We start from the raw sequence: 10,999 nt of genomic DNA, 5'->3' as shown, positions 1-10,999 counted from the left end.
GGTGGGAGGGAGGAAGACAGGGTGGGAGGGTGGGAGGGAGGAAGACAGGGTGGGAGGGTGGGAGGGAGGAAGACAGGGTGGGAGGGAGGAAGACAGGGTGGGAGGGTGGGAGGGAGGAAGACAGGGTGGGAGGGTGGGAGGGAGGAAGAGAGGGTGGGAGGGTGGGAGGGAGGAAGACAGGGTAGGAGGGTGGGAGGGAAGAAGACAGGGTGGGAGGGAGGAAGACAGGGTGGGAGGGAGGGAGACAGGGTGGGAGACAGGGTGGGAGAGAGGGAGACAGGGTGGGAGGGAGGGAGACAGGGTGGGAGACAGGGTGGGAGAGAGGGAGACAGGGTGGGAGGGAGGGAGACATTGACAGGGTGGGAGGGAGGGAGACAGGGTGGGAGTGAGGGAGACAGGGTGGGAGTGAGGGAGACAGGGTGGGAGGGAGGGAGACAGGGTGGGAGGGAGGGAGACAGGGTGAGAGGGTGGGAGGGAGGGAGACAGGGTGAGACAGGGTGGGAGGGAGACAGGGTGAGACAGGGTGGGAGGGAGACAGGGTGAGACAGGGAGGGAGGGAGACAGGGTGGGGGAGACAGGGAGACAGGGAGTGAGAGACACCCACCCACTGACACACACACCCCCCACTGATACACACACACACTGATACACACACACACTGATACACCCCCACCCCCACTGATACACACACACACCCGCACTGATACACACACCCCCACTGATACACACACCCCCACTGATACACACACACCCCCACTGATACACACACCCCCCCCCATTGATACACCCCCCCCCACTGATACACACACACACACACCCCCACTGATACACCCCCACACCCCCACTGATACACACCCCCACACCCCCACTGAAACACACACACCCCACTGATACACCCACACACCCACTGATACACACACCCACTGATACACCCACCCACTGATACACACACCCACTGATACACACACATACACTGACACACACACACACCCACTGACACACCCACACACCCACTGATACACACACACACACTGACACACACACACACACACACACACACCCACTGATACACACACTCACCCACTGATACACACACACACACACACACACACACACACACACACACACACACTGATACACATACACAAACACACTGATACACATACACACACACACACTGATACACACACACACACACACACACACACACTGATACACACACCCACCCACCCACTGATACACACACCCACCCACCAACTAATACACACACACACACACACACACACACACACACACACACACACTGATACACACACACACACACACACACACATACACTGATACACACACACACTGATACACACACACAGAGATACACCCCGCCTCCCCCTGCACCGCCTGCGACCGCGCAGCAACCACTGCCAGCCCGCGAGCCCATCTCCCACACCAAGGGGACGGGGGGAAGTGAGCGCCGGGGGGCAAAGCTGTGAGCGACAGGGGACAAAGCTGTGAGCGCCGGGGGGGCAAAGGTGGATGCGCCGGGGGGGCAAAGCTGTGAGCGCCGGGGGGACAAATCTGTGAGCGCCGGGGGGGGGGGGGGGCAAAGGTGGGAGCGCATGGGGGGCAAAGCTGTGAGCGCCGGGGGGGGGGGGGGCAAAGGTGGGAGCGCCAGGGGGCAAAGGTGGGAGCGCCGATAGGGCAAAGGTGGGAGCGCCGGGGGGCAAAGGTGGGAGCGCCGGGAGGCAAAGGTGGGAGCGCCTATGGGGCAATGATGGGAGCGCCGGGGGGGCAATGGTGGGAGCGCTGGGGGGCAAAGGTACAAGGTGGTACAAAGGTAGGCACACCCCCGCTACCACCTCCTATTACCCCCCCTGGCTGGGACCCGGGACAGAAAGGGGACACTCACCGCGAACAGAGGAGCCGGGAGCGGGAAGACACGTGTGCTCTGCACAAAGCGGAAGTCCCGCCCCCGGCTTCCTCTGACCTGCCTGCAACCAATCCCCTGCGGGCCGGCCGGCATTCTAAGTCCCGCCCCCGGCATCATCATTCATCCAATCCCATGCGGGCCGGCCGTCATTCTAAGTCCCGCCCCCGGCATTCTCCTTCATTCAGTCTCCCCGGCAGCATTCACACACACACATAGAAAATACTTACCGGCCGCAGCATTCTCCTCACCGCCGCTGCCCCGCAATACCGGGACCAGGGACAAAAACAGGGACATAAACGGGACGGAGCTAAAATCGGGACAGGGCAGAAAAAAACGGGACTGTCCCGGCAAAACCGGGACGAATGGTCACCCTACTTACAGACTATTCACTTGAGTGGACCATAAAGTGTCTTATAGAGGGAACTCTAAGGTGTCTTAAGATGCATTAAGATATATTATGTATGTAAATATTTATTTATATAGCGCTTTATAAGAGAGGCAATACAGTACAGAGAATTATAGTACAATAAGTGCAACAAACAAAATCAGACAATAGGAAAGGAAATCCCTGGCCTGCAGAGCTTACAGTCTTAATGCTAGATCCATTGAACTCTGTTGTGTTTACGCTAATAACGGGACATTCCTGAAATTGGTACCTGACCCTGTGTGGTAGGCAGAGACACAGGGGCAGTGCCTGCCAATATCATAAAGAGCAGTGCACTTCCTATTTAGTAGAAGTGTGTGTCAGAGTTAAGAGTTCAGTCCAGAGTTAGAGTCTGCTGAGTCTGTCACCTGGCTGGCCCAGGGTGACAGAGAGAGCCTATATCAATTGGCCGTTGGAGAAGGGGAGCCATCAGCCTCTGAGTAGAGCTGATGCAACCTTAGTTAGGGAGGTGGACCAATTCCTCTCACCCTGTTTAGGGGGCGAGGGAAGAGCTAGCCCCACCCTGGGTGCCCTTGACCTGGGGTGGTGGCAGGGACACAGAGACCATCCTGAGGGAGAGCAGTCCTGTGTGGAGGAAGACACCCTGTACCTGATTGACAGTCTTGTTGCTGCTATTCTGCTGCTGTGAATAAAGAGCTGCGGCTGCTTTTGAAGATATACAGTGTGAGACTGGAATCTCTCATCCCCGAGGGGGGGGGGGGGGGACTCTCTGGAAGGATTCCACCCGTATTCCTGGGGCTCAGAGATGGAGGCGCTGCACCATTACATACATAGTTACATAGTAGATGAGGTTGAAAAAAGACGTACGTCCATCAAGTTCAACCTATGCTAAATTCAGACAACAGATACTTTATATCAATATCTATACTTACTTATTGATCCAGAGGAAGGCAAACAAAAAACCCCATTAAGGGGAAAAATTAATTCCTTCCTGACTCCAAGAATTGGCAATCGGATTAATCCCTGGATCAACATCCTTCCCATATATACTTATTTGGTATATCCCTGTATACCTTTCCCATCTAAAAAGATGTCCAACCTTTTTTTGAACAAATCTATTGTATCTGCCATCACAGTCTCCATGGGTAATGAATTCCACATTTTAACTGCCCTTACTGTAATGAACCCTTTCCTTTGTTGCTGGTGAAATTTCCTTTCCTCCAACCTTAAGGGATGGCCCGAGTCCTTTGTACTGCCCGTGGGATGAATAGTTCTTTTGAAAGCTCCTTGTATTGTCCCTGAATATATTTGTATATAGTTATCATATCCCCTCTTAGACGCCTCTTTTCTAATGTAAATAAATCCAATATAGCTAGCCTCTCCTCATAAGTTAGAATGTCCATCCCCTTTATTAATTTGGTGGCTCTTCTCTGCACTCTCTCTAGTTCCATAATGTCTTTTCTTAGGATTGGTGCCCAAAATTGTACTCCATATTCAAGGTGTGGTCTTACTAATGCTTTGTAAAGGGGCATAATTATGTCTACTTCCCTTCCATCCATTGCCCGTTTGATGCAAGATAAGATCTTGTTTGCCTTTGCAGCTACTGCATGACATTGGGCACTATTGCTAAGCCTGCTGTCTACAAGCACTCCTAAATCCTTCTCCATCAAGTATTCCCCCAATATATCTCCATTTAATTTGTAAGTCGCCTTTTTATTCTTGCATCCCAAAATGCATAACGGTACTGATACCTCTATATATATATATTGCGCGCGCACACACACATATAACGTTTTATCCAACTTTTTCATTTATCATTTGTAGAGAAAATGAACAATTTCGCCAGAAGTGCTATTTTTCAAAATGTAACATCTCTACTAATTAGTGTAAAATGATACTTCATATAAAGCAGGTTATGGGACCAGTATAAAATGACCTTCATGTTTCTTATCACATCCCAGTATATGGATACTTTCTATTATCACAAGCTGCTAACATGCTCTATAGTTTCCCCCCTTGCGCACAGCTTCGATACAGGTAGGGAGCCAGTATTGCTGTTCAGGACGTGCTGACAGGCGCATGCGTAAGCTGCCGTTTTCCTATTTAGCGATATGTACTTACTCGCGAGTGTACTTAAAGTGAGTGTCCTTAAACCGGTGTATGCCTGTATATATAGCAGGTTATGGGACCCAGTATAAAATGACCTTCATGTTTCTTATCACATCCCAGTATATGGATACTTTCTATTATCACAAGCTGCTAACATGTGACAGGGCTCAGAGTCTGAGCCCAGAATGTGACATACAGAACATTCTCATTCTAAATTTCAAAAAATAATGTGTTGATTTCTGACCTGACTGCCATGGTTACAGCTCAACCACTCTGTTCTACTGTATGTCACCACTTTCTGCCACAACCAGCTGACGGTGGATCTGCAAGGAGTTCAACCCTCATTGGCATCACATCTGTGACTTGGTTGACGTATCATTTCTCCAGCATTTTATTGTATTGTTTTTAAATAGATTATATTTATTTAGTTGAATATTTATTTAGTTTAATAGATATTTATTTAGTTTAATAGATTATATTTCTAAGTTTAATAAGTTATATTTCTTAGTTTAATAAGTTATATTTCTTAGTTTAATAAATTATATTTCTTAGTTTAATAAGTTATATTTCTTAGTTTAATAAATTATATTTCTTAGTTTAATAAGTTATATTTCTTAGTTTAATAAGTTATATTTCTTAGTTTAATAAATATTATTTCTCAGTTTAATAAGTTATATTTGTTAGTTTAATAAGTTATATTTGTTAGTTTAATAAATTATATTTCTTAGTTTAATAAGTTATATTTGTTAGTTAATAGATTATATTTGTTAGCACAGTAGATTATATTTACTAGTATTTAAGTCTCCCCCTCAGTGCCCCATTAGGACCCGTGCGCATTTTTCACATCTTTTCGGAGTTGCTTATTTTTTAGACCCTCGGAGCCGAAACCTAAAGGGGTCAGCTAAGAAAGTTCGGATCAAGAGGAACCGCACAGCTTAAAGACAGAACATTTCCAAGGGAGATGGAGACAATTTGGGTAAGATCTGATTAAAGGACAACCTTTGGGGAAGGAAAGGGTGACGGGGGAGTCTAAGAGGGGGGTGAGAGAGCAAGGTGGTGTGTCAGATTGGGGCCGAGCAAGAGAACGCAAAAATGATGGGGATTTGCTGCACACCAAAAAAAAACAATAAGTAGTGATACTTTTACCGGTGCCCCTTCGTCTCAGGGAAGACCGGCATTTCGTCCAATGGATACAATAAGATTGATGGGAAAGGGCACACGGATTTGAAAAAAAAAAAGATAATTTATTGTGCCACAGACTACAATGTTTCGGCTGCTGGCCTTTCTTTGCTGGATTTAGTGGGTTTAGCCACTTTACCTGAGAAAGGCCAGCAGGCCGAAATGTTGTTGTCTATGGCAGTGCAAGAGAAAACAAGTTGGGGGGGGTGGGTTCTCGCAAGGTCGCCGACCCATGGGTGAGTGTCCCAGGTGGAAACTAGTCCTGGACCCCGGGAAAGCTGTCTGTGGCCCATACAAGCTGAGTAACATGTAGAAAGGACACATGTATGTTCAAAATGAGTTAGCATGGTATTTTGAGAGGCACCATAGCAGGTCAGTGCAAGTCAGTGCAGAGCACTGCAAGGTCAGTCAATATGAGGAAGGGTCCGATGGAGGAGTTGGAGGGTCCCAGAATATCTCTTAAAGCAGGGGTGCGCAAATCGAGGGGCACGACATTTTCTTGGGAGGAGGGGCTCGGCGCTTACAGAGGCCCCTCGCTCTTCCCCACAGCATTTAAATTAAATGCCGGAGATCGCGCGCAAGGCCTCTGTAAGTTCCCTTTCCTTGTCTCCGGCGGCTTCTGGCGACAGCAACGTGGCGTCACATGATGTGGCATTGCCATAGCAACGTGATATCACATGACGTCGTTACATCAGAACGTCGGGGACAAGGTGGGGAAGGTGGAGGGGGGAGCAGGGGGAAAAGGTTGTGCAACCCTGTCTTAAAGCATTGTCCTGCATACAGATCAGAGGCCAAGAATGGATATGGATATCCGATGTGAAGCCGGAAATAAGACAGAAAAGACCGTTTCGGGGAAAGAAGGTGAGTGATGAAATAGCCGTCACTGTGTAACTCTTCCAATTACCTGCAACTTCATGCAGAGAAATAGCAACGCTTGTTTTTAACGTGCTAAGCGCCTAATGGGGAATTCAACTGCTGAGAGGTTAAGGGAGTTACTAACCCAAACTCAGCGACGTTTCTGTGTCTCTGTGATAACTCCCCCAGGACATGCCTGAAAACCAGAGGTAACTCAATGTATTTTTGATAAATAGAAACATGACCTTCTGGGGAGGGGTATATAATGGGTACTGGGCCTGGTGAGGTGGGTATAACGGGTACTGGGCCTGGTGAGGTGGATATAACGGGTATTTGCCCTGTGGAGGGCGGTATAACGTGGTATTGGGGATGGGGTATAAGTGGCACAGGAGCTCTTGCGATACAGAGTATCACTGTCCCTGGTTACAAACACTTCATGTCTCCTGCAGATCAGGACACGCACGAAGGTGGTGCCCTTTGTGCCACCAGACGACGAGGCGGGCTACGAGGCGGACGACGAGGCATACGACAAAGCGGGCGTCAAGTGGAACAATGAGGTGGGCTACAAGGCGGCCGATGACGCAAACGTGGTGTACGATGACCAAGGAGCATACGACAGGTGTGGCCGGATCTGCTGCTTCACCTTTTTTAGGTGGAGGAGAAGACCCCGGGAGCAGGTAGGAGAATACGAGAGGTGCGGACAAATCTGCTGCTTCACCTTTTTTAGGCGGAGAAGAAGCCAGGAGCAGGTAGCAGAGGAGCCAGGGCGTAGATACGGGGGTTTTCTAGGGGCCCTGAGAAGTTGGTTTGACCGCAGGAGAGGCAGATAAGATCAGGAAGGCTGCGGGAGGGGCAGGTACTAGAGGGAGATAGGGATATTGAGATTGGGATAGTGAGAGAGAACAAGGAGCAGGGCCGGAGCACGGGTTTCATGCGCCCGAGGCGAAACTTAAAATTTGTGCCCCAGTTGTATAAAAAATAATAAGATAAATAAAATAATAAAATAAACAGTGGCGTAGCTATCGGGGCTGCAGGGGGTGCGACCGCACCCCAGCGCGACGCAAAATAAAAATAAAAGGGCGCCAAAATACTGGATAAAAAAAAGAATAATAATTTAAAAAAAAAGATAAATAAATAGGAAAAAATAATAATGATTATTAATGCGCCCCTAGGACCTCTGCGCGCTAGGCGACCGCCTAATGGCCGGCCGGCCCTGCGAGGTATGCGGGAGGAAAAGGGGTGAATGGGATAGATATGCAGGGGGATGGGGGAGCAGGTGAGTTATACACAGGGGCACAAGGGCCCCATCACCCGCATCTCTATATACCGAGTGTGCCCCTGTGTATAACAACGCTGATCTGTGCTGCTCCATCTGATCTCACTGCGCAGTGATCCAGGGACCATCCGATCGCCATTTAATGGGGTCAGGAAGGAATTTTTTCCCCCATTGCACAGCAGGGGTTATGTTTCGCCTTCCTCTGGATCACAGCAACAAACTACCCTTTGTGCATGAATTATCAGTGAGATCTTTATACACCCTGCAGGGGTCTTCACCCCTTTGCTGCCGGAGGGGCCTGCAATGCATTGCTCTGCGTGTTACTATATCGCTCTGCAATGTGCTGCAGGCCCCTCCCAGCAAAGAGATTCATTATTTTAATAAAATACTCTCTTTAATCCAACCTATGTGTAGTGTCTTTTCTATCCGTTGTATCTATTGCTAACAGCTCAGTGATTCTTCCCCAGATCGCTGCACTAGTGTCACGCTGCCAAGCCCGGGTGTGAAGAAGGTTTATAGGGTCACATATACACTTCTGCCAAAACACGAGTGCAAACAGGAAGCCCCTCTGATCTCATATCTTTTATTACACAAAATGGTATCTAAAAAGGTAAAAAGAACATACATGGGATTCTGCTACAAATATCTCTCTAATTACAAACCAATTTGCAAATCATTCAGATTAGAGTCGAGCGAAAAGAAAGGGTTAAGTATCTCATGTACAGTATACTGCACCGACACACTTTATTCGAGCAAATACCCAGTATGTACCTGGCAGATACCTGGAATGCGCCGCTCCTCACCTCTGACAAGCCCCGTTGCATTTGCCTTCCCAGCCTGGGTTCATGCCTGGCTGATGGGCGGCTAATCTGTTAAATGATAATGATTAGGATTTAATAGGCTGCAATGCTTCGCGTGTCTACCAGATGGCATAAATTCATGAATTGTAATGCAGTATATATATATTTACTGTGTGTATTGCAGCCAGCGGGAATAAAATGCTTCAATCCCTGCCTGGAAAATAACTCAATGCACTCGGGCAGAAAACAGTCACAAACCTCAATACACCCGGGTATACCCGAATTCGTGGGACTAGCCGAGCTCGAATAAAGTGTGTCGCCAGTGTACACTGGCGACACACTTTATTCGAGCTTGGCTAGTCCCACGAATTCGGGTATACCCGGGTGTATTGAGGTTTGTGACTGTTTTCTGCCCGAGTGCATTGAGTTATTTTCCAAGCAGGGATTGAAGCATTTTATTCCCACTGGCTGCAATACTGCACAGTATATATATATATACTGCATTACAATTCATGAATTTATGCCATCTGGTAGACACGCGAAGCATTGCAGCCTATTAAATCCTAATCATTATCATTTAACAGATCAGCCGCCCATCAGCCAGGCATGAACCCAGGCTGGGAAGGCAAACGCAACGGGGCTTGTCAGAGGTGAGGAGCGGCGCATTCCAGGTATCTGCCAGGTACATACTGGGTATTTGCTCGAATAAAGTGTGTCGGTGCAGTATGCAGTGTAGGCTGTTCTGCGCATTACATGCAGGGGGCAAAGGTTAGGAGATATAAGTAATGCTGATCTCAGAGCTGACCGGCTGACCTGCTCTACCGGCTGACCTGCTCTACTGGCTGACCTGCTCTACCGGCTGACCTGCTCTACCGGCTGACCTGCTCTACCGGCTGACCGGCTTCTCTTCTTTCAGCTAAATGACCTGAATTGTGGCCCCTGTATCTCCCAATTAAACGTTTTATTGGCATATTCTTGTTTGACTCGTTCTATACAGACATTTTCTATATATTCATTGTGGGATTTGATAACATCTGTAAGATCTCTCAGAATATCACATTCTGTACGTTTGTGCTGAAGATTTTTCCATTCTCAATTTACTTAATATTAGTTTTTGGCATCAATTATTTATATCGAGTCCAAAATACCTTTATACAGAATGCTGTTCCCTTTAGCCCACAAATGCTGCTTCATTAAAGCCCATGGGTGGCACTTTATGCATTCTCAAACTTTTAGGCAACATCCCTAATTTCCAAAAGTGGGATTAAATCTGTGCATATTTAAATGGTTAATTTTCTTACTCAGACTCCTAAATCCCTCCCCAAATATATCCGTTTCACATAAAAGTGTGTGCGCTTCTCCTTCCGTCTAACTGGCACGTCGTCCTTACGGGCGCCACTCCGTGTAACTCCACGCTGCCCTCCAGTGGCAAAAGAAATAAGATACATTTACTATACTCGTCTGGCAGCTGCTCCCGTATAAGGTGGGTAACTCTGTATTAGGGGTCTTGGTAGAGTATATTTTATACTTATGTCGGATAGATGAGGAATTAATATTCCTAACGGGTTATTGTGAGAGGCCTTAGATCTTATCCTATATGCACGCAGCCCTCGCCTCTCTGACCTTGAACACATACTTCAATCTGATTTTTTGAGACTTGAAACTGGATTTCTTAAAATAAACTGATTTTAAACACTGACAAGACTGTAACAATGGTATTTGGGACCAGAGCTAAATTGCTAAAGCTACCAATGACAGAGCTTCAGATAAAAACCAGCTCTAAAACCATCATAGCCCCTGTTACTGGTTTGAAATATCTGGGCATATAGTTCAACTCCCATTTAACATTTGGGTTGCACATTGATACCCTGACATCCAAATCCTATGCCAAACTAGGTGTACTTTACAGGAACACATCCTCCCTAAGGCCCTCATGCAGTAATCGCCTACAGCGATTCAGTAAGCCCAGAGAAGCTGGCGATTACAGCAAAAATAACCGTTTTTTTTGCCGGAAAATAAATAAATAAATAAAATCGGCAGACGCGCGGTGATAAGCCACTTTTCGGCACTGATCGCCAGTTTTTCAAACACGCTCAATTCTATAAGCCCTGATCAGTTTATTGCGGCTGATCGCCACTTTAAAATTGCTGTTTCTTCTCCAAATTGTCCAGCCACAAAAGTTGGCAAGAAGGTGGGGTGAAGCTGCGATGAAAATAAAATGCATGTGTCCCAGAGCTGATATCCATTAATATCAGCACCAGAGACCCCCGGCATGAATCCCATGCATAAAAAATGCATTTACAGGCAACTTCATTACCGCCAAGGCAATGAAGGGGTTATATACCCGTGCCAGGCTTATTGCGGGTAGCGGGGGTGGGTGAAGGTGGTATTTGGCCCTGGGTGGGTGTTTAGGCCTTGCCAGGGGGTTGCGGGATGACTTAACCTCTTCTTTAACTTAGCGGTTAATA

This window comes from Ascaphus truei, unplaced genomic scaffold (assembly GCF_040206685.1).
Source record: "Ascaphus truei isolate aAscTru1 unplaced genomic scaffold, aAscTru1.hap1 HAP1_SCAFFOLD_691, whole genome shotgun sequence".
Classification (NCBI taxonomy): Eukaryota; Metazoa; Chordata; class Amphibia; order Anura; family Ascaphidae; genus Ascaphus; species Ascaphus truei.
This window is presented reverse-complemented; position numbering follows the sequence as displayed.